Source organism: Siphateles boraxobius, unplaced genomic scaffold, assembly GCF_051911475.1.
Source record: "Siphateles boraxobius isolate OS27281-9 unplaced genomic scaffold, OSU_SipBor_1 23, whole genome shotgun sequence".
Classification (NCBI taxonomy): Eukaryota; Metazoa; Chordata; class Actinopteri; order Cypriniformes; family Leuciscidae; genus Siphateles; species Siphateles boraxobius.
Window position 1 is genome coordinate 242,658 of NW_027508844.1, and position 26,813 is coordinate 269,470.

At 41.0% G+C, this 26,813-nt stretch overlaps 1 protein-coding gene and 1 long non-coding RNA gene across 2 annotated transcripts in view; both read left to right on the plus strand.

Moving 5' to 3' along the window:
• The window catches only part of LOC143747602 (transmembrane 4 L6 family member 1-like), a 484,334-nt gene that overhangs the window by 208,446 nt on the left and 249,075 nt on the right, over positions 1–26,813 (plus strand). The gene's annotated exons all lie outside the window — the stretch shown is intronic.
• Positions 956–1,717, plus strand: LOC143747582 (uncharacterized). The gene is made up of 5 exons (XR_013206760.1): positions 956–1,074; positions 1,186–1,271; positions 1,359–1,414; positions 1,506–1,539; positions 1,667–1,717. It is a non-coding gene; the product is annotated as an uncharacterized LOC143747582 (long non-coding RNA).

The following is a 26,813-nucleotide window of genomic DNA, read 5'->3' on the forward strand; positions in this document are numbered from 1 at the left end:
ACCTTAAAGGGGGAAAAAGCCCATAAATAAAAGTGCATGAGTCCCAGTATTCGCCGACCCCGTGTCTCCTTCCATCATCCATACACAAACGAACCTGTTATCCATCACATGTATGTTTAAGTTTAGTGTTGTTAAACACTTTAAGACAATATTTGTCTAGTGCAGAAGATAGATAATTACTGTGTACTTGCCAAGAAGTTAGTCACTGTGATTTTGAGTTGACATTTTATTTCAAAATATTATTGTTAATCTCAACGCCCTTTTAACAGGCTGCTTCTTCCCTGAAGTTAGTAATTTTTTTACAGATCACAATGTATTGTCCATTTTGTGGCGCTACACTGGAAAACTGTCCTGCTTTTTGCAGTGCATGTGGTAAAAGCGTAACATTTCTGAAAGATAAAGTTCCTGGTTAAAATGAGGCAAGCACGAGTGCAGGTAGGCAACAATATCTGCTTGGTGAACTGTCGAGTATAATTTAAGAGATTTCTATATGACAATGTGTTTGAAGCAGGGAAATCAGAGAGAAGTACAGTGGATTCCTTCATGAAGTTCAGGGCTTTGAAGGAGAAGGAGAGGAAAACCTTTACTAAGAAAAGTCAGGAATCTAAAAAGGATAAAAAAACAGTGAAGGTGTCTTTTATATGCCACAATAGGGATGAAGACTATTGCACCTTACATTTCATAATTACTTTAAAGGATAGTTAGAATCACGATTACCCCTAACCCATATCTGTTTCCTATGGAATTCAGTCCATTTGCGGAATTGAGAAAATAAAGATAAACTATTTTCAAAAACATGATTATCTTTTAATCTATCAGTTTTATTTTCAGTGACAAAATAGTTTTTATAAATATTTTATAAAATGCCCCAAGTTAAAGCTAATTTTAAATTTCAGTTTGTTGACACCAAACACCCCTTTCAAACTACACCTGTACAAAGATGGTTCAGAGGTGAGAAAAACATTCCAGGAACAAACACCCCTTTCAAACTACACCTGTACAAAGAGGCAATTGGAAAGGCTTATCAAAGCATAACACTGTTTATAAGCAAATTTCAAGACTTTTTAGCTAATGGTAAGCATATTTAATTTAATGAAAATCTTACCAAGACATAATGTATAAAACACTATTTACACGAATGGGTTTAAATAAAAGTGAATTTATTACTTTCATTGTTGTTTGAAGACTGCTCTGGGGATTCTTCTAGCGAAGACAGTGAAGTGCAAGTAAAGTCTACCTCTCACAGTCCACATTATGAGAGTGACACTTTGGTGGGTGCATTTAATTGCATGTCTCCTTACATAAATATAACATTTAATTGTAACTCATTTTAACAAGTGACTTGTTTTTTTTTACAGATATGGGATGGTCCAGATGAAGCAAGCACACCAAATGCAGGAAGCACATCAAACAGGTATTTTTGATTATTATCAAAGTTAACAAGACATTATTTGGAGGTTAGGAGTGGAGTTGTTCAAATTAATTCACAGTAGTGAATTTTTCAGACCCCCTGATCTCTCTCTGCCTTTTTTGGACCAAGTAAGTTCATAATTGTTCATACCTTGCAAAGTTACTTTGTTACAACAAATGAAAAAAATGTATTCTGTCTTTATAATGGTCAGTTATAATGTTTTTTTAATAATTATTATATTTCTGGCAAATCTAGGAAGCAGGAAAAAATGGAACAAATATCCAAGAACACACACATGGCCAACAAGTGCTACACGTAAGCTCCTTGTATTACCTCAAAAAGAGTTTCAAAACATAAATGAATTGGTTTACAAGTAGCCTACAATTACTTTTGTTTGTCAATGGATGTAAATTATTGTTATTCTGTCTTTTTACAGCAATTACACACGTCTCTATGCCCCAATAATAATCGAAAGTGACTCGGAAGGGTCCGATGAGAGCAGACAACATGTTCAAGAAGAAAGGTACTTAATTTATTAATTACTCTGTCTCAATGTCATGTTCCTAAATTTATTGACTATTTTTTTATATCATTATTATTTTGCTTAACTTAATCAAAACCTCTCTATTTATTAAAGCACAGATGTATTAACTTCTGCAGACATTGTGTCAGATCTCTCATTGAAGATAATAAAAACATCTTGCGGCAGATTCAACATAAATAGAGCCGATGTTTGGGATTGAGCAATTCGTGGATTCAGACGTGCATCATACAACCCATTACACGACATGCATGTTAAATTCACAGATGACGAAGGGGGAAAAAAAGGTCATCCATGCCCTGGAACAACATCCAAGTGTATTCAGACCCTACGTGTGCTACAGTGTTGAGAAACTAACACCTGAATTACTGGAGGCTGTCTTCAAGGCTCAGCTCAGTGAAGTTGGTAGCAGCAGACGACAAGAAGAAACAATGATTTTAGGATTCTGGAGAGACTATCTGCTTGACACTGGAGGTAAAGGATTGGACATCATATTTTATTGTTGTTTTGTACATATTTCATAAAATTCCATTGTTTGTTTTTGTTCTATTTTTTCAGAACAGCCTCAGCCCCAACTGACTTTTGAGAGGACTTCTAAATTTCCCATTGCCAGCACATGTGCCAATACAATAAAATTGCCAATGTCAAAAAGCTATGAAGAGTTCAAAAATGCAATGGACTTTGGTATCCAAGACTCACCTGGTTTTGGATTGCAGTAGAGGAGTAGAACAATGTAAAATGTTAGTAAGACCTTCGTTCATCCCCGTAAGACCTTCGTTCATCTTCGGAACACGAATTAAAATATTTTTGATTAAATCTGAGAGCTGGATCACTCCTCCATAGGCTTCTAAGGGATTGAAACTTGCCGGCCCAGAAACATTATTAAATACACCGTTGAAGTAGTCCAAGTGACTACAGTGGTTCAAACTTAAGTTTATCAAGCGTCGAGAATACTTTTTGTGCGCAAAAAAACAAACAAAAATGACGACTTTATTCAACTATTAATTTCCTTATCTGTGGGCCTTGAGTCAGTTCACTAGTGTTATAGCGCAGCGCTTCTGTGTTGTACGTCACACGTAGGCTCACTATTGGCCGACGCTGGTCATGTGTGTGATGCGTGTGACGTACAACAGAAGCTTACGGTGTTTTACTACATGAACTCACTTGAGGCCCAAAGAGAAGGAAATGAATAGTTAAATAAAGTTGTTGTTTTTGCGCAAAGTGTTCTCGTCACTTGATAAACTTAAGATTGAGTCACTGTAGTCACTTGGACTATTTCAACGATGTCTTTATTAACCTTTCGGGGCCGGAAAGTTTCAATCCCTTAGAAGCCTATGGAGGAGTGATCCAGCTCTCAGATTTAATCAAAAATATTTTAATTGGCACACTGTAGGTAATAAGCAGCTATAATGTCTGGGTTGTTATTCCCAGGGTTCCCACGGGTCATGGAATTTCTGGAATATCATGGAATTTTAAAAGGTCTATTCCAGACATTGAAAGTCAGGAATTTTATATATTTTTTGTCCAAGTCATGGAATATCAGGGAATTTAGTTTGTTGCTTTAAATTTTAGTTTCCATTTATCAAAATGTAATTTTTCTATACCGATTCTCACCAGCAGGGGGTGCAACCGCGTGTTGTTGACGAAGACCAGAGCAACAGTTAGAGCAAGCCATTCATTCATAAAAACGCACATACATGATCTATAGTATAAGATACATGTTAATATTCCTACATACATGATTAATCTGGGAAGGGTCATAGCACTTTCATATTGTTGTCCTATATTGTTAGCTTAACTGTAACTTATGTCGCTTTGGATAAAAGCGTCTGCTAAAAGACTAAATGTAAAATTGGCTTGACATTCGCACATTTAGGGACCGTCTCTAAAGTAACATTGGTAGTCCTATAGGCCTAAACGTTTCTAACTTCAATAGCAAACTTAAATTTATCTGAATAAATTGCGCATTATGCCTGACACCTACATGAACACTTTACAGTTGGTTTTATGACTGCAAGTCGTTCTCTTCAAATGCTATTGAAGTTAGAAACGTGTATACCAATGTCGTATGTAACTTTAGAGATGGTCCCTAAATGTGCGAATGTCCAATGTCAAGCCAATTTATGCCAGTATCACTGAGAAACGCTCAAACATGCTAAATTTCAGCCCATAAAAATGCAAGCCCTAAAAATACAATGCATTAAAGCTACACTGTGTAACTTTTTTAGTTTATTCTTAGCTAAAAACACTTAGTTCTTTCAAAAATATATGTGCTCATTAATGTATATTTACTTCGTTCAAGTAATAAAGTATTCTCGTGAGTGTATAATATGCCATTGAAAATACATACGGGTGGGGGGTTCTAATGTCGGTCGCCATGTTGCCCCTCCATCTTGAAAGTACATTAGCCAAAGAGGGACATACCCGTTAATTCAAGCTTCGCCTTTCGCGTTTTAACACTCGATGGCACCGTGTCGAATCTCAAGAGGGGGATTGCTTGAGACTGATATATAAAAACCTGAAAGCCTTTTTGAAAGTCTGTTGCTGATGGAGGATCACTCTTACTCTCGAGGATACGTATCAGAGTCGCCAAGGAAGCGAAAAAGAGAATTAAGACGGCAACGCAACAGGCAAATCAACAAGACAAAAGTAAATATTGGAGTGGCCTTTCCAAGATGGAAAGAGCTCATGACGAGCAACGATTTTAAAAAGGATGCAGACGTTGCCTGCTTTCTTCTCGACAGGTAACGTTAATTAAGCCTGTTTGTGTATATTGGAAGTTGCTTGGCTAATTATATCATGGTGTGCTGTGCATAACGCTAGAACGACATCTAGGATAGGTTTCCTCGCGCCAATGATGAAAAGTATTGTTTACCTTGTAACATAAATCCGTGTTCTATGACGGATAACATGTGATTAATATTTTAATGGCGCTATAATTTGTAGGCTATAAGTTATATGTAGGCACTTTAAATTTTAGTTATTTTTCATTTATTTTACTTTATACACAATTAACGTAGCCTAATGTGATAATGCAGTTGTAATGCTGCATTCCAATCTTGGACTACATTGGCCACCGTAGGAGTTAAAACGAAATCGGAATTGAGAGGAACAGAAACTAATATTCACTGGATGGTCATATACCTTTTCACCGCTAGATGGGGTAAAAATCACACAGTGTAGCTTTAAGAATAGACATTCCCATGATTCTGAATGCAAAACATTAGACAACCAAAAAAATATTATGTGATTTACTTGAGGTTCTGACAAAATGTTCTATTTAATGTTAAAAATTAGTCTATTTATTAATGTCTAAAATGTTATAAATGAGTCTATTAAAAATATTTATTAATTTCAATGAATTCATTATGTAAAAAATCGTTTGAAATGAATGAATGAATGAATAATGGTGACTTGTTTCGTCCAGAGCGAATCTCTTGAATGATGAATAATTCAGTGATGCATCAGATACATTTTTACAGTCGCTGGTCGCCACCAACGGCATCATGTAACGTATACAATCTTTATTTGAAGCGTAACATAAGTTTCAAAGATCAGTTACTTATTTTGATCGCGTCTGCCACAACATCAGAGTCTATATCCGGCTTATGAACTTTTATCCCAATACTTCCGTTATCATTTAATGTTTGCGACACAGAAAGTTAGCCTATTGTGTAGTATGTCACTTCCGTGATCCCTGATCTGAGGAATCAGTCTGGAGCTCAAACGCTGCAGGACGAGTAACACACCAAAGTTATTCAGGTTGTTTAAATCACTGAGGCTTAAGTATGAGCAACAGAACTGACGTTGCCAACACCACTTCAGACCAAATGTCTTTATTTTACCCTCTGAAACTTGTTTGCTGTGATGACGCTGGTAACTGCACTGCTGAGATACTAGACTGCAGACTCTCTACAAAGCTCTGCTGTGTTTGCGTGTCGATCTCTGACTGTAATGTTTCATGAGGCTTGTTCAAACCCAAAACCTACATATTGCAAAACACACAACCCACTCATATTTACACAATCACTAACTCAAAGGCTCTTGGGAATCGCTCATTGGAGTGCTGAAATCAAATTGTTGGCTGCTGATCCAGTCTGTTAAAACAATGTGTTTTATTCTTGGTCGTCATGTAGAAGACTAATATCTGACTAATATCTCAGTGTGTACAGGTTTCCAGAAGTTTGTTAGGAAAGTTGTTTGTACGACAAACACTTGTGAGGAAAAGTCTCTGTAGTTGGTGAGGTTTGCAAAAGACACTTGAAGTTACGACAGCATTTAATTTTGTTGTATTATGTGCATAAGCTGTAAAATGGAGGTTGTTGAAAAAAAAAAATGTATGTAGCTTTAAAATACAAGCAGGGTTAATGCAATGCATATTTTTTTCAAGTAGTACAATTTATTTATTTTTGGATTTTTTTGAAAAAACAAAAGGGACAATACATATTGATGAACATTTTCACAAATGTAAATATGTCAGATTATAGCCTTAGGCTAATTTCCATCTGCAATTCAACAGGCTTTTTGTTTCAAAAACATTTGGCGTTATTTTACTTCCATATTATAGGTCATGGAAATTCATCTTTTTAGTCAGGCGAAAGTCAGGGAATTTGACGTTTGGTTTAGAGTGGGAACCCTGTAGCTCCACAGTTTAACCACATCACTTTGCGTGAGTAACCATCAATGCAGCCACTTATAGCCAAACCCTATGGTTTTAATTTGTCATAGCCATCAATGTGCCAGACATGATTTGGCCCCAAAGAATGGTAAACCCTTCTCACAAATCTTCAAAAATTCCAGTTAAATATTTCATTGGGTTTGCTGGTAGATGAACCAACATAAAACTGAGGCCAGCACAGCATCTGATGCATGAATAACCACATTTTTCTTAGTAGCTTATGCAATTTGAAATGTATCTCTGTACAATTACTTCAACTTACTGAAGTGAGTGCATTTTTGTTAAAAACAAAAATTCCACTACATTCCACATCTGAACACCACCAAAGTCTTCAACCAGCAGAAATTTGGCAGACTTGGTACAAGACTGTCGGTTTATTGAAGACTGGTATTTCATACAATGTATCAGTGCCATGACCAAACTTGCAAAAATCATGATCAACTAGAGAGAACATAAACAGTAACATTGTTCACAGCTGTTCATGGCTCTGCAGCATTGTTAGTTAAAAAAAAAAACTTCTCATGGGAATACACAATCGTAGGTATGTAGTCAAAGTATTTACATTTTACTAAGGATTAAGATTCAATTGACATGGATAGATGAATTGGAATTGTACGACATGGTTTTAACCAACATGCTATTTTTACGATTGACAAACTGCAGGTCAGATTAGGATCCAAAATGAAAAGGTTTGGCATAGCCAAGTTCTTTCAACCCAAGAAAAAAAGGGGGAAACTGGACACAGGTGGAGAAGACAGGGAGAGAAGAAGGGAGACTGGAGAGAAGTTAGACAAAGATGAGCAGCACAATAGACTGGAGCAGACCGAGGGCCAGAAGCAGACCAAGGTTCAGGAGCAGCAGGAGACACTAAGGCGGACTGAGGGCAAGAAGCAGTGCGAGGGGCAGGAGTGGCATGAGAGGCATGAGAAACTGGAGCAGACCGAGGGCCAGAAGCAGACCAAGGTTCAGGAGCAGCAGGAGACACTAAGGCAGACTGAGGGGCACGAGGAGCACGAGGGGCAGGATCAGTATGAGGGTCATGAGCAGCACGAGGGGCTGGAGCAGCCCACTGAAGAAGAGGGAAATGTAGGACGATAGAGAGGGCAAATCAGTGAAGAGTTGGAAAGTGAAAACTGGAGAGATGGCTAGGAGCAGCGAATGTCAAGCTGGCCCTTATGGTACGTTGAATCACATCTGTAATAAAGACATGTCCAACTCTAGGCGACAAAATTAAAACTGATCTTGTTTAGATAAATGCAACAAAAATTGTAACATGTTGTCAGTGCTGTGATTGTGTTTTTTTGTTTTCTCTTCTCAGATATATCAAAGCTGAAGGCAGATGATCCGACACAACCTGTGTTAAAGGTATTTCCTAAAACCGTGCAGGGAGCCGCAAGGAGGAGCTTCCAAGGACAGTGGTATGAGGAATATCCTTGGTTTTGCTTTGCATGCCGGCATTTTTCGTCTAGCAAAACTGTTTATACCTCTTCTGAGGGATACAAAAACTGGCGCAAGGCCACTTTTAAAGATGGAGGCTTTAGTGTACATTCCAAATCTGAGGCGCATTTGAATGCAATGATCACATGGCGAGATCATCAAAAGATGATGAAACGCAACATATCAGTATTAGGCATGATGAATGATGAGAATCGCAAACAGATAAAAGAGAATCAACAATACATAAAGACTATAGGTCAGGTATTGCGTCTTACTGCAATACAAAATACAGCTCAGCGTGGACATAATGAAAATGATGAGTCTAGGAACAGAGGCAATTTCCTTGAGATTTTGCACCTAGTAGGAGATCATGATTCTTTTATTCAAAAAAGACTATCAGAAGGCCCCCACAATGCGATGTATACTTCCAAAAATATCCAAAACGAAATATTACAAATCCTGGCAGAGATGGTCCATGAGGACATACTAAAAGAAGTCAAATCTAGTCAGTACTTCTCTGTTACATCTGACGAAACAAAAGATCTCAGCAAAAGGGTGCAATTGTCCATAGTCTTAAGGTATTATTATGAGGTAGCCATACGGGAGGGGTTCTTAGGCTTTTGGGAAGCCGAACATTTGGATCCCAGCTCCTTAGCTAACAAAATCATCTCTTCTTTGGAGCAGTATGGCCTTGAATACAAGGAGAATTTAGTGGGCCAAGGGTACGACGGCGCTGCAGTTATGAATGGCCGGTGCTCAGGGGTGCAGAAAAGAGTTAAACAGGTTGCCAAATATGCTTTTTATGTCCACTGCAATGCTCATTGCTTAAATTTGGGTCATTGTCGATTGCGTCAAAAAGGTCCCTGAGGCTGGCGAGTTTTTTACTTTGCTCCAGCAATTGTATGTGTTTCTTTCCAGCTCTTATGTCCATCAAAATTGAATGGAAGTACAAGCGGAGATGTTTAGTGGCCCCCCTAGAGAACTTCAAAGCCTTAGCGACACCAGATGTGCCTGTCGCAGCATTGCCTGTAGGAACCTTTTTGATAGATTGTCTGCAGTACTCAAAGTGTTGGATGACATATCATACAAAGGGATTGATCCTGAAAGATCTACGAAGGCCCGAGGGTTAATGTCTCAAATTGACCTGAACTTCATTGGGCTACTCGCTATATTTAGACAGGTGTTTGGTGACGCAAAGTTTTTGTCTGAGCTGCTACAGTCCCCAAACTTGGATCTCCTCAGAGCTGTAGACTTAATTGAGACCCTCAGGGAGACCTTTCAAGAGCATCGCAATGAGGAGGAGTACTTTAATGAGCTGTGGAACACAGTAATCCACACATGTGAAACCTGCAACATCCCCATAACTGTTAGGCCCTGTCACATTTCTCCCCCCTTAAAACTTCCACTTGGTTTTGAGTGCCCTCGAAAGTAAAGTCCCCTCAACGAGGGAAGTGGAGTTGAAGATCTTTCCCTATGAAATGGGACACTACTATATGGAAATTAGCGCGGCAAACCTCACTACGTCACGCGTAGCATCAACGTGTCTACTACTACTACTATTTTCATTCAGAAAATGCCGGTTCCAGCTGTTGTGTGGCCTGTGTTCGTTTATCTACGTCTGATGAATCAACAGAGAAGACATGTGGAATATCGAAGACGCATTCGCCATATTTTTGTCTGTATTTAATCATTTACACGCGAAATGAAACCCAAAATATAGTTTGCTTGTCTAGTTGCAGTCCGTTTCCGAGCGCGCGCCGCCATGGGAACAGGGTCAACGTCTCTTGTGCAGATCATTGTGCTTATAATAGTACTTTTTTACAATCAAACACCTCCTGCAATTTAGAATCAGCAATTTTACAACAATCACTGATTGTGCTCAGTGCAGTTTGGGTTTGACGTTAGGGAGAAGTGACAGCGCGCTGTGAAGAAAAAGATGAAGCACTAACGTTAGACGAACGCGGCTAGTTTTTAATAGTTTTACCTCACATCTTCTTTTTATAATATTTGGAAGCCAAAATCGAAAATAAAATTAGATGAACCAGATCAGATGTATATTTGATGGGCAGACTCTCTCGAAGCACTCGGCAGATATCATGAACATCGTCATATAGATAGCTTGGTGAAATATTTTCTAACAGTAGTGTTCAAAACATAAGAGTCCATTGAATGTGCATCAAACTAACATATTCCAGCATATTTAGACATTTTAACATGCTTATTTGCGAAAATATACTTCAATTGTTCCTTTCCAGTGATGTCCGCCATCTTGTTTAAAAACATTTGGCTTGCTGAGTCCGCAAGGTATCCTGGGTAATTACATCTTCCACTTAGTTTTAAGCCTGCATCGGACCGCACTATGTTTTGAGGGTTGATTTTAAGGGGAGAATAGCACTCCCCCTTGCACTTTGGAGTATTGGGACACCCCTACACAAGAACGCGCAAAAACAAGGGTTAGGGCAGAAATCTAGGTTAAGTGGAGGTATTGGGACAGGCCCTTAGACTAAAAAGAGCCAAACAGACACCCAGAGCACTAAATGACAGTTATGTCACCTCCACACTTGGTCACAGAAGCCAAGATAATGGCAAGGATGCCTTTAGAACAAACATATTCCTGCCCATAATCGACTCCATTATTGGGGAAATGCAGAAGCGTTTTTCAATGCCCAGTTGCAACATAATGAAAGGCTTACAGGGGCTAAACCCAGTTAGCAATCACTTCCTAAATGAGGATATTGTCTTGCTGCTTGCTGAAGCATATATGGCTCAAATATTGAGGATCTGAAAAATGAACTCACTCAGGTTGAGAGGCTTTTTGCAAGGAGTAAAAGAGATGGAAAAAATTGCCCTTCATCTTTGATTGAACTGCTAGGTTATTTGGACCCTTTTAAAGAGGTGTTTTATGAGATGCATCGTTTATGCAAGATTGCAGCTGTTTTACCAGTTACCACATCTGGATGTGAGTGCAGTTTTTCCACTCTAAAACTGGTAAAAAATCAACTGCGCTCAACTATGGTACCAGAGAGATTGTCCCATTTAGCTGTGCTCAGCATTGAGAGTGACCGTGCAAAAGCAGTTGACTTAAACAAGTTTGTTTAACACTTTGCTAGCATTCAGGGAAACCGCCGTCTGCAATTGATTTAACCTGTACAGTTTAATAGTCATGTGCAATAAAATAACAGCATCTTGCAAATAAGAAAATTGCTTTAGGTTATAATTTTATCAAGTTAGTGTTTTTCATTTCAAGATGTTCTTTTTCGTATGTTTTCTGCATACAGTATGGAGCCTCACAAATGCCTGGTGTAGGATTACAAATTTATTTAAATGTTTAATTTAGATTTCCAATACAATAGTATTTTATATTGAGAAAGTTTAGAAATGATGAGACCAGGAAATCTCTGCAAACGGTAGGGGTTCCCAGCGGGATATTCCTGACTGTCCCATCTCAGTACTAGAAGGCTAGGCTTTTCCTGTTCTCGTTGTTTACCGGCTGAAGAGTCATGCTGAGCAAGTTTGAACACCTGTTATTTTATTACTGAGACCATTTGTCTCATCTCAGTACGAGAAGTCTATGCCTTTCCTGTTCTCATGTCTCAGCTCATTTACATGCTTTGTTCATCACAATGTAATCCCTCCCCCTTGAAATGTATATAAACTACAATGTAAAGACTAGATTAGACTAGACTTGACTTGACTTGGGTACGAAGCAGACTACAGCAAATAAAGAATCCTGCTTAAATAAGTCTCCTGGTTTTCGCTTCTGAGTTTTTCTACACTGAAGAAGGAAGAAGTTTACAACAGATGGTGCCCTGTGACCCGGATGGAGAAACTGAAACTCAACAAAGAATGAACTTTTGAAACTTCAAAGCTCAAAGATCTCAACAAAGATCTGACTTTCCAGTTCCAGACTGAATCTTTTGAATCAAGAAAGATCTCAACAAAACTGCCTGAGTTCGCGAACTGAATCTCAACAAAGATCTCAACAAAGCTGACTGTGTTCCAGAACTGAATCTCAACAAAGATCTCAACAAAGCTAACTGAGTTCCAGAACCAAGCTCAACAAAGATCACTGACTGAGTTTCCAGACAGAATTTTTCCATACAACAAAAATTTGGTGAGTTTCACTCCATTCAAAGAACCGTTGAAAAACCAGTAAAAATTATCCTCTGTGCCATCAGAGAAGTTAACAGACAGCTGTAGGGTTTGTTAACTAAAGTTATCCTCTAAAGTTGCTTTAGAGATGAAATGTATCCTCTATAAAATTAGGGAAGATTAGCATCAAGTGCTAATATATTGTACCCTCTGTTTTCAGGCAGGGAAGGTTAACATTACGTGTTAATATTGGTGAATCTCTGTTCAAACAGGGATGTGTTTATCCTCTAAAAGTTAGGAAGGTGAAAGATCCTATGCATTTCCTTTTAGAGTAGATTAGTGTAACGTGCTAATATTTTGTGTGTTACCCTTTGCTCTGGGCAAGGAAGGTTAACTGTGTTATCGAGTGTAGCCTCTTTTGATCAGAGAAGATTTAGTGTTTTTGTTTGTTTTATCCTTTAAAAGTTAAGAAGGTGAAAGATCCTTTTGCATTTTTCTTTTAGGGAAGATTAGTATAACGTACTAATAGTTTGTGATCTGTTGGTAACAAGGAAGTTTAACAATAGTTGATTTGTGTTAACAAGCGTACCCTCTGTAATCAGAGAAGTTTAGTGTTTGTTTGTGTGGTAACAAAGAAATCCACAAAATGATTAAGAAAAGTGCTAGACTAATCTCCACAACTAAAAAAGGTGGTCTTGCGACCCCTTTGTGGTCAGATAGTGAATTTAAAACACTGTTAGGAGAACAAATGAACCTAATAGTCACAGAAAAAGTTAGAAAAGAACTAACAAAGAAATATGAGATTCATCCAGACAAGATTTGGTCGGTAGATGAGTGTAAAAAGGTGCTTGGAGCAAGTATCCGCAAAAAAAATGTGAAAGGGATATTATGCTGCCATAGAGAATTTGGTTTAGCAGTAGCTACACAACAGTCTCAGCATAACTCAGAACTAGAAAAAGAGAACAAAGAGCTACGTGCTAGAATTTCTTCTTTGACTAAGAAATTGAACCGCAACAAACCTATAGAAAAAAATGATGTAGAAGAAGTTAGTCAGCCGGATAACATTTACCCTGATTTACGAGCGTTCTTTGAAACAGATGCGGCTCTCCGCCCAGTAACTGATGTGCCTGTAAATTCATTAAATTTGTGTGGTGCTAGAAAGAGATCGGAGGGAATTGAGGGAACTGAAAGTGTTCCTCCCAACTCTTCTGTTGTCCAAATCCAAACGGTTGCAAAAGCACTTGGACCTAAAGCCATAGAGCGACTGTCCCAGAGCCTACCTTCAGCACGTAAACAGTTTTCTGAATTTAGAAGAACATTAATCAGCAAAATGCGTCTATATGACATGTCGTTAACAGAGGTCACACAGTTAATGTCACAAATTTTAAATGAAACTGAATTCAACAGTTTTGAATCTGCCGTGACTTCTGAACTACAGAATGCCAGAAAATATGAATTGAGAGAGGGAGTTCTGAAGGCATTGAAGAACATTGTTGGACCTAAAATTGACTGGTCAAAGATCACTAGTTGTTTACAGAAGAAGGGTGAAACTGTTAGTGAGTACACTCAAAGATTTTGTCACTCAGCAGCAGCATACAGTGGTATAGCTGACACTTCAGAGAAGGTGGTAGAAGATAATGGTCCCCTAGTTCGCACATGGTTTGATGGTCTGTTGTCAGAACATAGAAAAGCATTGCCTTTCTTAGACTTAACATGGTCCACTAGAACCATACAAAACAACTTAGACAGTTTGGCTGCATGGGAAAGAGACTCTGATGTCAAGGAAAGAGTAAAAATTGCAGCAGCATCCTTTAAGGTCAACGCAGAGAAGCAACAGAAACGCAAATGTCCTAAGAGAGAGGGCAGTAGTTGTTATTATTGTGGTAAACATGGACATTGGGGAAAAGAGTGTAGAAAAAACAAAAAGAATGTTAGAGAAACTAACAATGTAACTCAGCGTCTGCTCAGCCTGCTGGCTGCTCTGAAGCAGCCCCTCCCCTCGTCATTAAGCTCGTTGGGCAGCTGTTTTAGTTGTTAACCAGTTGGGCTGTGATTGCTTATTTTCCTCACTAACTTACAACAGAGATAAAAGACTTCTGTTTTTGTTTAATAGAACAAAAGGAAAATGACTATCTCAGCCTTCCTTTGGGGAACACTGGTTAAGTAAACTCTCAGCCTTAAATGTTATGCTACAGCATAGGCCCTTTATCAGTAATGGTGTTAGGTCAGACTGTAAATGTAAAATGCCTTCATGCAGTGTCCACACCTGATGAATGAAACAAAAGAAACTTCTGTCACCTCCTCCCATTGGGGAAATTGGTTAACTACCCCCACAGCCCCGAACATTATTTTACAGCGTGCACCAGTCAAGAACCCATCCTCATGTATGATGTCTGCAATGACTGAATTTTTGTTAGAGGATGAAGGAGAAATGACACACGATTGTGTTACGCTTACATATACACCTATGAGTGAAGTAAAAGAAACTCCCACAGAGAATTCAGAATTTGAGTTGTTTGTTGACGGTTCAGCTCAAGTAATTGAAGGTAACAGACGAGCAGGTTATGCAGTAACGTCCATCAGGGAAGTGTTAGCTTCAGGACGTCTTCCAAATCATTTTTCAGCTCAAGCTGCAGAACTAGTAGCCCTAACGAGAGCATGCACGCTAGCTTCAGGATCAGTTGCTAATATCTACACAGATTCCAGATATGCTTTTGGGGTAATTCATGATTTTGGTGTCATTTGGCAAACCAGACAGTTTCTAACTTCTGCTGGATCCCCCATTAAGCATGCTGAATTAGTGAAAGATCTAATGTTTTCCATGAAACTTCCAAAGAAATTAGCAGTGATCAAAGTGAAAGCACATCTCACAACTAATACTACGGAAGCTAAAGGTAATGCTGTAGGGTATGAGCGCAGAATCATGGAGTCAGCATTCCTTAACACAATAAACACACGTTAACAGGGGTTTCTAAAGCCCCAACCTATGACTCTTCCAATTCTAAATCTTCCGTTAGCGCCAGCCAGTCTGGAGGGTAGATTAGTTTGTGACACCTTTACAGCGTAATGAGTCCCCAAAGAGATCCTCGCGCGATCCTGATTTGTTCGCGAGCCAACATCCAAGAAGACCGTTATCTCCAAACCCCCCCCCCAGCGAGGAAGGAATGCCAGATGCGCAAATGGACAACACACCCTCACACACACACACACACACACATATATGCATCTATAACATTAAAACCCAGAAATGAGTGATTATGAAATGTATATATGATGTATTCCTGTATGTTTGAAGTTTATACTGTATCCTGTCTATCTAGGACTGTTAGTTATGTAGTTGAACCTTGCGGACTTCTATAAAGATCTAAGAGTTTATATATATCCTTGTATGCGTAACAAACACGGAGTGATTGGTATTAAACGAAATCGCTCAACTTGCTCGAGCCAAATATATGTAAGAAGTTAATGAAAAATATAGTTTACTATGTTTTCCATCTTTGGAGTGAAAAGAGACCAAAACTAACATCACTGGTGTTCTTAGATAACGGCGTTTACGACCCAAAGGAATGTTCACAGAACTGCCACCCTCTCTGAATTCTAACCAAGGAGGAGAAATGAATCCTGTATTCATATATATACAGTATATGCTATTATATATCCACTTGAGAATTGTATGAACAATGTATCTAAGTTCCCTATTTCATGAGTTGCCTTTTTGTGGTTTGGTCTATGTTTCTCGACAACTCTAATGCGATAATGTTTTAAACTTGGCCAACTAATGTTTAACCAAATCCATTTGTGGCAAGTTTGGTCTTGATAAACTCCAATCTTCATTCCCCATTTGTTAATTGACATTACATTTTGCTAAACTTGTGACACATTAGTATTATAAGAATTGTGAAGATTCTGCTCTTAAACACCCTAATTTCGTCGGTTTCAAATGTCTCTCTCTTAGACAAAGAGCAATAAAAACCAAAGTCCCGCCTGTGAAATTCCAACCCTCTAATTGGCCAAGTCAACAGGAAGAGGCCGGATTTCTCCAAGGTGATAAATGACGCTTCCCTCCTCCGCTCGTCTCTCTGTTACTTGACTGTAAAAATGTAGGGTCTCGCCTCCGGGCGAGCTCTTCGCCTTTCTTTTATTTGTTTCTAGTTTAGTTTGTGTTTTTCAGTCTTAGATAAGTCTCCGTGTTTAATTCCAATCGACGAGTGAAAAGAACACCGCGTGACATATCTCTTCAGCAAATCCATCTACAAGGGACCTTTAAACGAGCGCGCGCTCGTTTTGAAGGATAAACACGCGCACGTGACCATGTGGCGAGAGACGCACACACGCTTCTTCCCCAGCCATGCGAAGATGTGACGTTAACTCCGCGTGATTTCCCCGTAGAGATCTTTATTTCTTTTCTTTGTTAGTCAAAGTTTTGTTTTCCGTAGTCGACTCTGCTCACTTCCACAAAGTGAAACAAACTTAGCCGAACTATTTTCCTTTGGTAATGTTACCCCAAAGACTTGGAAACTCCGTTCAACGCGCGCCAAGCAGCACCCAGTGACGCTTCCTAAAGGACTCCGCTCACGCACGCGCAGGAATGCCGCGACACAGAGAGACCCAGAAACTTAAGTATATCTCTTTATAGAGCTTCTAAGAAGCATTAAGATGATGTTTTTGTGTTGTCACAGGCAGGGGACTGTCAGGGGAATGTTGCCAATGCTCTCTCTCTCTCTCTCTCTCTCTCTCTCTCTCTCTCTGTCCCTTCCCCTCTCACACGTGTTTCCATTGTCCACACTCTATGCATTTCTCATTCATCGATGCCTTATCGTGTATTGTTGTTTATTATGTTTGTAAATACATATATCCCATGTAACCGTAGTAAATACATAAGTAGTTCTGCCTTATTAAATTCATTATATTCATCTGATTGATGTACTGCCTTTTTGCTCATTTAAGTCCCTTAAGTGCCAAAAGATCTTATAGCAACAAGCTTACAAATTAAAGATACTTTAAAGAGTATGTGTTTATAGGGCAGGAAACCCAATTCTTGTGGCCACAGAATTGCTTTTCCTGAAATCCTATAAAGTAAGATGATATTGTGGATTCCCACAGATATTAGTCTGACAATTGAGCTAATTAATTTTGCCTGGTTTGTAAAACGTGGTCCGTGCAGGTAATTGCAATCAACTTGTGGTTAAGTGCAAGGATACACAAGCATGCATGCAGGTAAAATTACATATCATCCCTTATCGGGAGTTTTATTAACATGTAAGACTGATCTAATCCAAACATGTATGAATAATTATTAATTACCAATTATTAATTATGATATGCAAATTCCCCACGGATTAGATCCGCCCAGAGTCTTTACATAATGGTGGAGAATAATGCGGGCACATTTTAAACTTGTTTTTGAGCAATTCAGTTTCAATCGATGTCTATATTGTGATTTAATAATGTACGCGCGCCTCGAGTGAGCGAACGCAACGCGAACTCACTGGCTGACTGATTAAAGGCACAAAGCCGAGTCCAGTTCAGCACATTAACAGCTGCAAAATAATGTCTAACATTCCTTTTGCCATTGTTAATAACTAAAAGTAAAACTGCAGTTTCATAGTATTAAATTTGTCCAACAAAAGACGAAGAAACCTCTTTTGAATTGTGACATTTTAATGTTAAACTCCCCTGTCCGAACGAGATTCTTCTGTCAGGGTGAAGACTAGATTTAGTGAAACGATGCTCTTTCACTATTCTTAAGAAAGGCCTGATATTGTAATCGTTAGATTAACGATGAACTCCTGGTTAAACATTGACGTAGCTACTCAATTGTAAAAAACCTAAAGCATATTTAATCATAAGTGCTATTTGATAATATGTCATGGGAGTCGAAAAAACAGACGAATATTTCCTGTTTTATTTTTGCACGACGCAGCGAAGCAATCCTGCCAGACGTGTTTGTTAAAATATAGCACCAAAAAATCCAAAACCGAAAAACATTTTTAATCATAAGTGATATTTGATAAATGTTATTTGGATTCGAACGACAGACGTATAATTCCTGTTGTCCATATTAGTGTGTGGAAGCGAAGAAATCCTTATGTGCACACGTGTGTTGAATAGAAAAAACCCGCCGAGGTTTAAAATTCATAAGCGAACACGTGTGAATAATAGCGCTAATTGTTTATGTGGGAATTGAAAAACCGATGCCTAATTCCGGTTGTCCCTATGTGTGTGTGCAGAAAAAATTCCTGCCATGCCGTTTTGTGAAATATAGCTGAAAAAAAAAAAAACGCTGAGATTTTATTTTGGATAAGTGTGATCTTACAGAAAACAAAACGTCTGCACGCTCAAATTTGAATCACACATGGAAGCAGGGTGGTTGTTATTCCGCTGACAAACACTAGAGGGCAGCCCTTAGGCCTAAGTGCTTGACAGTTCTCGAATTACGCACCGCCCCCTGACTTTACCCTCCATGAGCGAAATGGCGCCATCTCGTGGACACTAGTAACGAGGCCGTCTTTTCCTAAACAATCTCTCTCATCACAATTTCAGATTTTTCCAGTGAATTTCTGAAATAGTGTTTCTAACTTTCAATGCATATGCAAGTTCCAGTTTTACTAACATGATTTCACTCCCGACTGTGTACACTTATTTTGAATTTGGTTCAAACCACAGTTGAATTTAAAATTTAAAAGTAAGCAGTACCAGTTTCTGATGACCACTTAGGAGGAATGCGCCCCTTGTGGCCTCCCCCCTCTACGTCAGCTCATCACTTAGTTCCTAGCATCATTCTTTTCTGAAGTGGCTTTCTCCCAGTTGGTTTTATTTTGGTTATTATCATTGATACCTCACCGTAGTCGTGATCATCATCAAATATAATGCCAACCTTTAATTTCCTACACTTAATCAAATTTGGTTTGAAACAAACAAATTTCAAGATCAATTTGAATTAAGTCTCCTTTCCTGTTGGGAATGGTTTTATGGCTTTATTACTATATTTCCTTTTTCAAATTATTTTTAATAATTTTGATTTGATACGTTACGTTATGTATTTGATACGTTATGACAACTGTATCCTTACTATTCTAGAAGTTACTTAACATCTATGCATACGCTTGATTTGAATTGTATTTAAACCAGTTTGAATGCAATTTAAGTCAAGTTCTCTGTCAGCCAGGTTGACCACTAGGAGGAAGTGGCCCAAACCCTTAGTGGCCCAAACGCGCCACTACAGCTTGCTTCCTCCTGTGCTCTTCCTGCTGCACTTAATCTCTTCTCTGAATGGAGGCTAGGTTGTTCTGATAATTAACATTGTCATAATTCCCTTTTTGTTTGTACCATAATTTTAGTAAAACCGTTGCCTTTGATTTTTCTACAAAAAATAGACACTCAATTTGATTTAGATAGAGAGAGCTTTAATTCACGTTGAGGTTCACTTGTCCTTCATCCTGTTTTGTGTTTGTAGGTAGAAATTTCTCTCGTGCTGTGGTGATTTGACAGTCATCTCTGCTTGGGGTCCAGCAGGCTGGTTCGTCTGACCTGCGTCACCAGCGCTGACTGAGCACGGGTCTCGGACTTTCCTGTATTTCTCCGTTGGTGCAGCCCGCAGCACGACATCACCAATTTGGCACTGCCGGTTGTGTTCAAGGTCGGGTTGCGTGAGGGCACACATCGGTACAGATATGCGGAAGGGCCCGGGACACTGCTGTCAAGTGTTTGGGGACGACCGAAAGACCAACCAAAATGCTGACTCCAACCCGAATGACCTCAGTTCACCCCAGGGAAACTAGAAAAGGTATTAAATCCATCACTTAGTATTGGCCACAGAATCTAGAGATTCCCCCGGTCATTGAAGTGTTTGGCTCCCTCCTACTCTCCTAGCCACAAATCGCAGGCTTAGGCCTCCTCTTCCCCTGTAACACTTCCTGTGTACTATTAACGCCATTTCATTACAGACCTTTCCGTCTTGGATGGTTGCATGTTACTTAAAACTTTGCTATCTTGCCATTGCTCTTTTCTGTTGTGCTCTGTTCCTTTCAGTTCACTTAGAGACAGAACCTATCTGAGACAACAAGGAACGCTGAATAATAGTTTGACAACCAAGCCGTTAGCATCAACAGGTGACCCCTAAGCTACCGCCCCGTTAAAAATCTTTATTCAGGCCATGCTGACCTACCCAAATTGTCCTACCAAATGATTTAACTGTCGGCATCAGTTAACCAAAATTTTCTTACGCGGCATAGCCCGTATTATAGCTTGTTAAACGTAGAACGAACCTGCATACAGATAGCTTTATTAATCCCCAAGGGGCAATTTAGTTCCATTGGTCTCTCTGTGTGTGTGTTGTGTTCCTCTCGCCCACAGTGAAGCCAGTATGTTCCGGTCCTACAGTCCCACAACCCGCTGGGACAACCTGGAGACATGGCTGAGATTCATGAAACCTCCATTCCTGACCAAGGTCGCCAGTGACTCAGAGCCCCGAGCCAAGAGCATCGCAGACGTGGACAGGCTGATGGCGCACAAACCAAGCCAAAGCTCCCACGACAAAGACCGGTCAGATACGTCAACCTCACTTGCCAGCTGATCGCACAAGCACGTCTCCACGAAAGGAGCCGCATCGCCCTGGAGCACGAAGTTGCAACGCTAAGGATGCAAGCCGAGGATGACAACGACCCCGAGCTACAGAAGGAAGTGGAAAGACTTCAAACTGCCCTATCTGATCTTCATCTGCACATAGACCAAAGAGTGCAGTCAGAGAAAAGAACCAGAGAGGAACTCAACGAGAAACTCCGACAAAAGTGAAGCCCCTTGCAAAGAGCAGAGACTGAACTTAAAGAGACTCGAAAGCCACGGCCTGCGAAAGAAACTCGCAAGAGGCCCGTGCTACCATCCACAAGCACGTTCAGCAGAGACAAGATCTCGAACACGAACTTGACACCGTTCACACAGAGTTGAAACCCTCTTATAGACCGGGAAGGGGAAACGCACACCACAAAGTTTCCCTGACCAGCCAGTCCGCACCTTTCAGCCAAGAACCCAGAGCTGTACAGGGGGGTGAAAGCCCACTGTTCAAAACATCACCAGCCAGCCCACAAGAACCCCCGTCAGCAGCGAGGGGGGAAGAGCCTTTCCAGGAGAGCCCCGGCCACTAACCACGGCATGGCTCCCAAAAGACTTAACAAGCTGGCCAGAAACATCCCTATGTTCACTCCGAACCATGCAGGAGGCCACAACGTGCACGCCATCCGCAGGACATTGACTTTCACTTACAAACTGTTACCAACGTCACCGCGTGGGACAGATTGTACCTGCTCAGAATCACGTCCAGTCGTGATGCGCGCAGCTTCCTCGACCGTCAACCAGAGACAGCCCAGAGCGGAACCCCTCTCGACATGCCACTGGTAAGCACAAGTCTGAACCCACATCAAAAAAAAAAACAGTGCCGCCACATCTGAGACAGCTGAGACCCTGAAGTCGCTGAAAGAGCTTCTTCACAAAAGACTTTCCAAAGGAGACAAGAGGGACAAGACAGACATCCTATGTCTAAGCGTAAGACCTGAACCAGGCAACCAGAACACTGCTCGTTAGCCTCAGAGCACAGAGCTAACTGTCACATCACAAAATGACAGCATCACCCAGCCACCACAGCTGACAGCTGCACAGCCTGAGCGACACAGCACAGTTTCCCACAGCTGGGTCCAAAAGCCCAAAATACCTAGAAATGCTGCTTGTCTGTCTGTCTCCGCAGAGAACTACACAAGACCGGCCCTAACCGCCCATCGATCACCACACCAGCCCCTACGCTAAGACTCCTGGGGAACCTGATCGAAAAAGGGGGTGGCCCGGAAACTCTACCTAGCCATCACTTTGGAAAATGAGGTGAGCTTGGAAGCCCTGGTAGACACCAGCTCAGACCTCACTTTAATGTCAGCTCAGCCCTTTGAAAGACTCGGCACTAAAGCTAAGAGCAAAGATCGAACTCTTATACCCCAGACGTGACAGCTGAACGTGCAGTCGTACAGCCAGAACAACATCCGGCTCGAACAAGTAGTTCCCAGGAACTCCAGCAGCCATCCATGGGTACACAGCCTCAGCACCAAGTCAAGATTCAAGTTCACTACCCTGCACCTTCCAGCTCGCCAGAGACCAAGAAATGCTGCTCAACGATGCGTGAACTGATACAGAAGGCCTCTAACACATAAGGCCTCCTCAGAAAGGGTCCCCTAAGATCCCATTGTTTCCGAACTGCAAAACCAGAAGGCACACAGAATGAACATAATGCAAGACTCTGTAAAAGGGTCCCTGGTCAGCATAGGACATAAAACTTTTAAAGTAGATGAAAATGTGTGCTCGAAGAGAAGCAAGACTCTGCATTAGACAATTTAGAATTTAACTGATTTAAAGAAAATCTTGAATGGACGTGTATGCCTCACCTGCCAACACACTATGCACAACTTTTTCGAAACAAACATTTGCTACATGCTGGTTGAAATGACACTGCTAAACATTAGTTTCCATGACAATAAAGGGTTACAGGAAACCCTAGCTCCAAATAAGGCATACGTCACCTTGACGCCATAGTGTAGGAAAACCACCTGAGTTGAAACTACTGTTAACCTACAGGTTTAATTTGATCATTGCAATCCAAACGGAACACAACATGCGATAAGCATTTTGATCACTGGTTGCTGGCTTGTCTAAATGCAGATAAAACAATAGCTGGAATTGACATCTCTACTGTAAGTGAAAGAGTCTTAGATTTCCTTAATATAAGTAAGTTCAGCAGTAAAGCGTAAGTCTGTTTGACAAAAAAAAAAAATCTCATCTCAGCAGCTTGTAAACTGTACCGATATCTATCCTGCTTTGGTTAAAGAAATCCAAATTGCAGTATTGCTAAACCGGTTTCTGACAAAGGAAGCTCAGGACAGTGTTATATATACGTAGACCTGGGTGATGCTCCCCTTTCTACAATGTAAAGGCCTTACAAATTATTGTTAGATTGATGTAATTCACCTAAAAATTTTAGCTGCATCTACAAGCAGAGAGCTACCTAGCGATCAAAACTGTTCACTCGCTGAAGAGCCAGCATTTGTGCATGAGAGGGACGTAACTATAGATGCTTAGACAACCTTTGACTTACAGCAAATCTATTTCCTTACTCGGTAAACAAATAGAATAAGTTGTGTTAAGTAAAGAGAAGAGTTACATGAGTAAAACTAGCAAATGCCAAAACACAGTCGCATTTTACTTAATGTAACGTCAAGTTCTCAAAAGACTTTAAAGTATAGGCGCCCCCTTATAACCCTTTTAACCCGTTAAAAGGTGCAGACATTCGTCAGGTACTGTCGAATTGTTCTGACATGCTCTAGTTCCCATGACAATGACTTGTCACAGGAAGTGCTAACTCGTGATGTCACGTTGTAAACAAACCAGCCTAGGTGGCTAAGCTAACCTAACCTAGCGTCCATCCAGCTTAGGCTAAGCTAACCTAACCTAGCATCCATCCATCCAGCTTAGGCTAAGCTAACCTAACCTAGCATCCATCTAGCTTAGGCTAGGCTAACCTAACCTAACATCCATCCCGCTTAGGCTAAGCTAAATAATAACTTCTACAGTTAGCATCATTTACTTTAAGCCTTAATTACAGCTGCTGTTTATACAGCCCAAAGTATTCTAGAATACTTTCTTTAACCCCAGTTAGGGTTTGTAATTCTTCACTTTCCGTACCTTCAATTCTGCTCAGCTAAAGTTCACCTTCACTAGTTTAGGCATAGGCCTTGCTGAGCACTGTAGGCTAAATCGCCAATTAAACTTAAGCTTAAGTACATGTAAAATGTGTAGCTAGAGAAGAATCTGTATAGTAATGAGAATTTTCATCAGCATGTTGACTAAACATTTGAAGGGACACACAAAGTGGTCTTGAACACGCAACCGCTGTAACCCACCATCGAGTGTTGGTCCAAGCGAATTCAAAGTTTAGTCACTAGTGCTACTGACTATTCTCACATTCAGATCATTCCCGCTGTTGTGACCACTCACCCACGTTTTATTTTTATTTTTACTTTAATAATAATAGCATTCAGCTATTACCTTGTCTTTTCGGTCATCTATATGATTCAATTCCATTTCCTCTCTTGTTGGAATGTGGTTCCATTTCCCATAGGGCCCAGAAAGGAAACAGAGACACCTTTATTTGTGATTTTGTTTATTTTCAACAAGTGCACTAATTTTTATGACCCTGCAACACAAGTAATTTCAACGATTACTAGGGCATAACTATAGTCCTGAGGATTGATAATAAGCCTAATTTGAATAGGAAAGCTGTCCTTTTTCCCCCTATCATTCACTTCGTCAAGCCGTAGTGAACCACTAGTTAAGTCCTGAGAAATAATTTAGTCATAAGAACCATCTTAAGTCAGTTATTTCATCTCGGCTATGCCCTTTCCGGGAAATACTCTCGGAACCACATAAGTCTTAGCCTCCTAACATCCACAGCTAAGATGATAAGGATACAAGACACACTTCACTAGCTAGATACACGTGAAACGCATAGCTTTATGCTACATTCCTAGCGAACCCATTAAACCTTGGTTCTGAACTTTTAGGGTCATGCATTAGTCTCACCCCAAGTGCGACAAAATGTCACAGAGCCTCTGCTTAACCTGACCTTAACGTTCCAGCTTACCAAAGACTATGACAAACAATGGACACTATGAGAAACCACCTCTCATACCCCTCCAACCACCCACGAACGCCGTCTGCACCCACCGACAACCAATGCCCCAGACAACCGACGTCTACCGGCACATGCTGCGTGCACAAGACAACATTCAGCGTTCTGCACCTGATGCCATCACTGCGCCACAGCTTGTGGTGCCACAGCGCAAAAGGGGGGTCATGCCAATGTATGCCCATGACGCACCATGTGCTGCACACCGCAGCACCAGAGACACTTGCAAGACACCGAACCAAGTGGCATACCGGCGTCCTCAAAAGCGGAAAGACTGTCCTAGCCAACCAAGGACGACACTCGCTGAAATTTTTCCTCCCTTTCTCTTTCTCTCTCCCTTTCACTTTTACCAGGATGCTGCTGTGGTTTGCCATCCTGTGCCTTCAGTCGACCAGAGGCCAGCCGCAATCGGAGATCATCTCACCAGGTCCGGCATCAGGCATCGTCCTGAGGGAACAACCGGGACTCCTGATCACCAACTGCCGGACCCACACCCAGAAAGTATATGTTCGACTAGACCCGCGTAATGTTTACAGAGCACATTACCCCAGCGCAGTGGCCCAATACAGTTGGGCCGGTGCCCGATGGACAGAGGACTCCCTCACTCACGCTGAGGCCGATGTCAGGCACATGCTCAACCAACTTGAGAAAATGACTGTCACACAAGCGGAGCTAAGTGGACACAACCGCCGCTCCAAACGGTTCCTTGGAGCTTTGCTCGGAGCCGCCGCTGCCGTCGGAACTCTGTTTAACATCGGTATGTCTAGTGTCAACTCAGTGAACTTAGCCACCGTGAGACGGCACGTGGCCGAAATCCGGACTGAAATCCCACAGATAAAAGAGCAACTCAGCACACAAAGTGCCTCCCTTCAGACCATCGGCAAGACTTTGAGGGGAACTGTGGTGGTTCTCAACACTCACAGCGTCCTGCTGAACCAGACCGTGAACTCTATGAAACAGCTGTTTACGGTTTTCCAGAATGACTTTGCTCAAACTCAGCTGGTCACAGCCCTGATGGCAGACATGCTGCGGGAGGTGAGCTCTTCCATTGACAGCCTAGCCATGGGAAGGATTCCACCGTACCTGATACCCTTAAGCCTTGTCCAAACGGTGCTGGCTTCCGCCGTCACCACGCCAACTGACCCTCTACAAATACACCTCATCTGTTGTCCAAGCCTGGACCGCAGCCGACACCGCGCTGTGTATCTCTATGGTAGTCAGCCACATCCTGTCACTAGGCCTGGCCTTCATCCTGTATAGGAGGCTCAACGAGATGCGAACATCGACAGCCAAGCTCACGAAAGCCGTGTCTGGAGGTTTCCGACGGAACCCCCGGAAAGAGGGGATCACACCAGACACCGCTTTGAATCTCATCGAGCTGAGCCCTCAGCCTCAATAACCACCTGCTACAAAACCCTCATGATTCACCTGCCATCCGCCATTGTGATGATTGTCGTCCGATGATGTCTCCACAGAGACATCATCCGACGAAAAGGGGGAATGTAGGGTATGAGCGCAGAATCATGGAGTCAGCATTCCTTAACACAATAAACACACGTTAACAGGGGTTTCTAAAGCCCCAACCTATGACTCTTCCAATTCTAAATCTTCCGTTAGCGCCAGCCAGTCTGGAGGGTAGATTAGTTTGTGACACCTTTACAGCGTAATGAGTCCCCAAAGAGATCCTCGCGCGATCCTGATTTGTTCGCGAGCCAACATCCAAGAAGACCGTTATCTCCAAACCCCCCCCCCCAGCGAGGAAGGAATGCCAGATGCGCAAATGGACAACACACACTCACACACACACACACACACACACATATATGCATCTATAACATTAAAACCCAGAAATGAGTGATTATGAAATGTATACATGATGTATTCCTGTATGTTTGAAGTTTATACTGTATCCTGTCTATCTAGGACTGTTAGT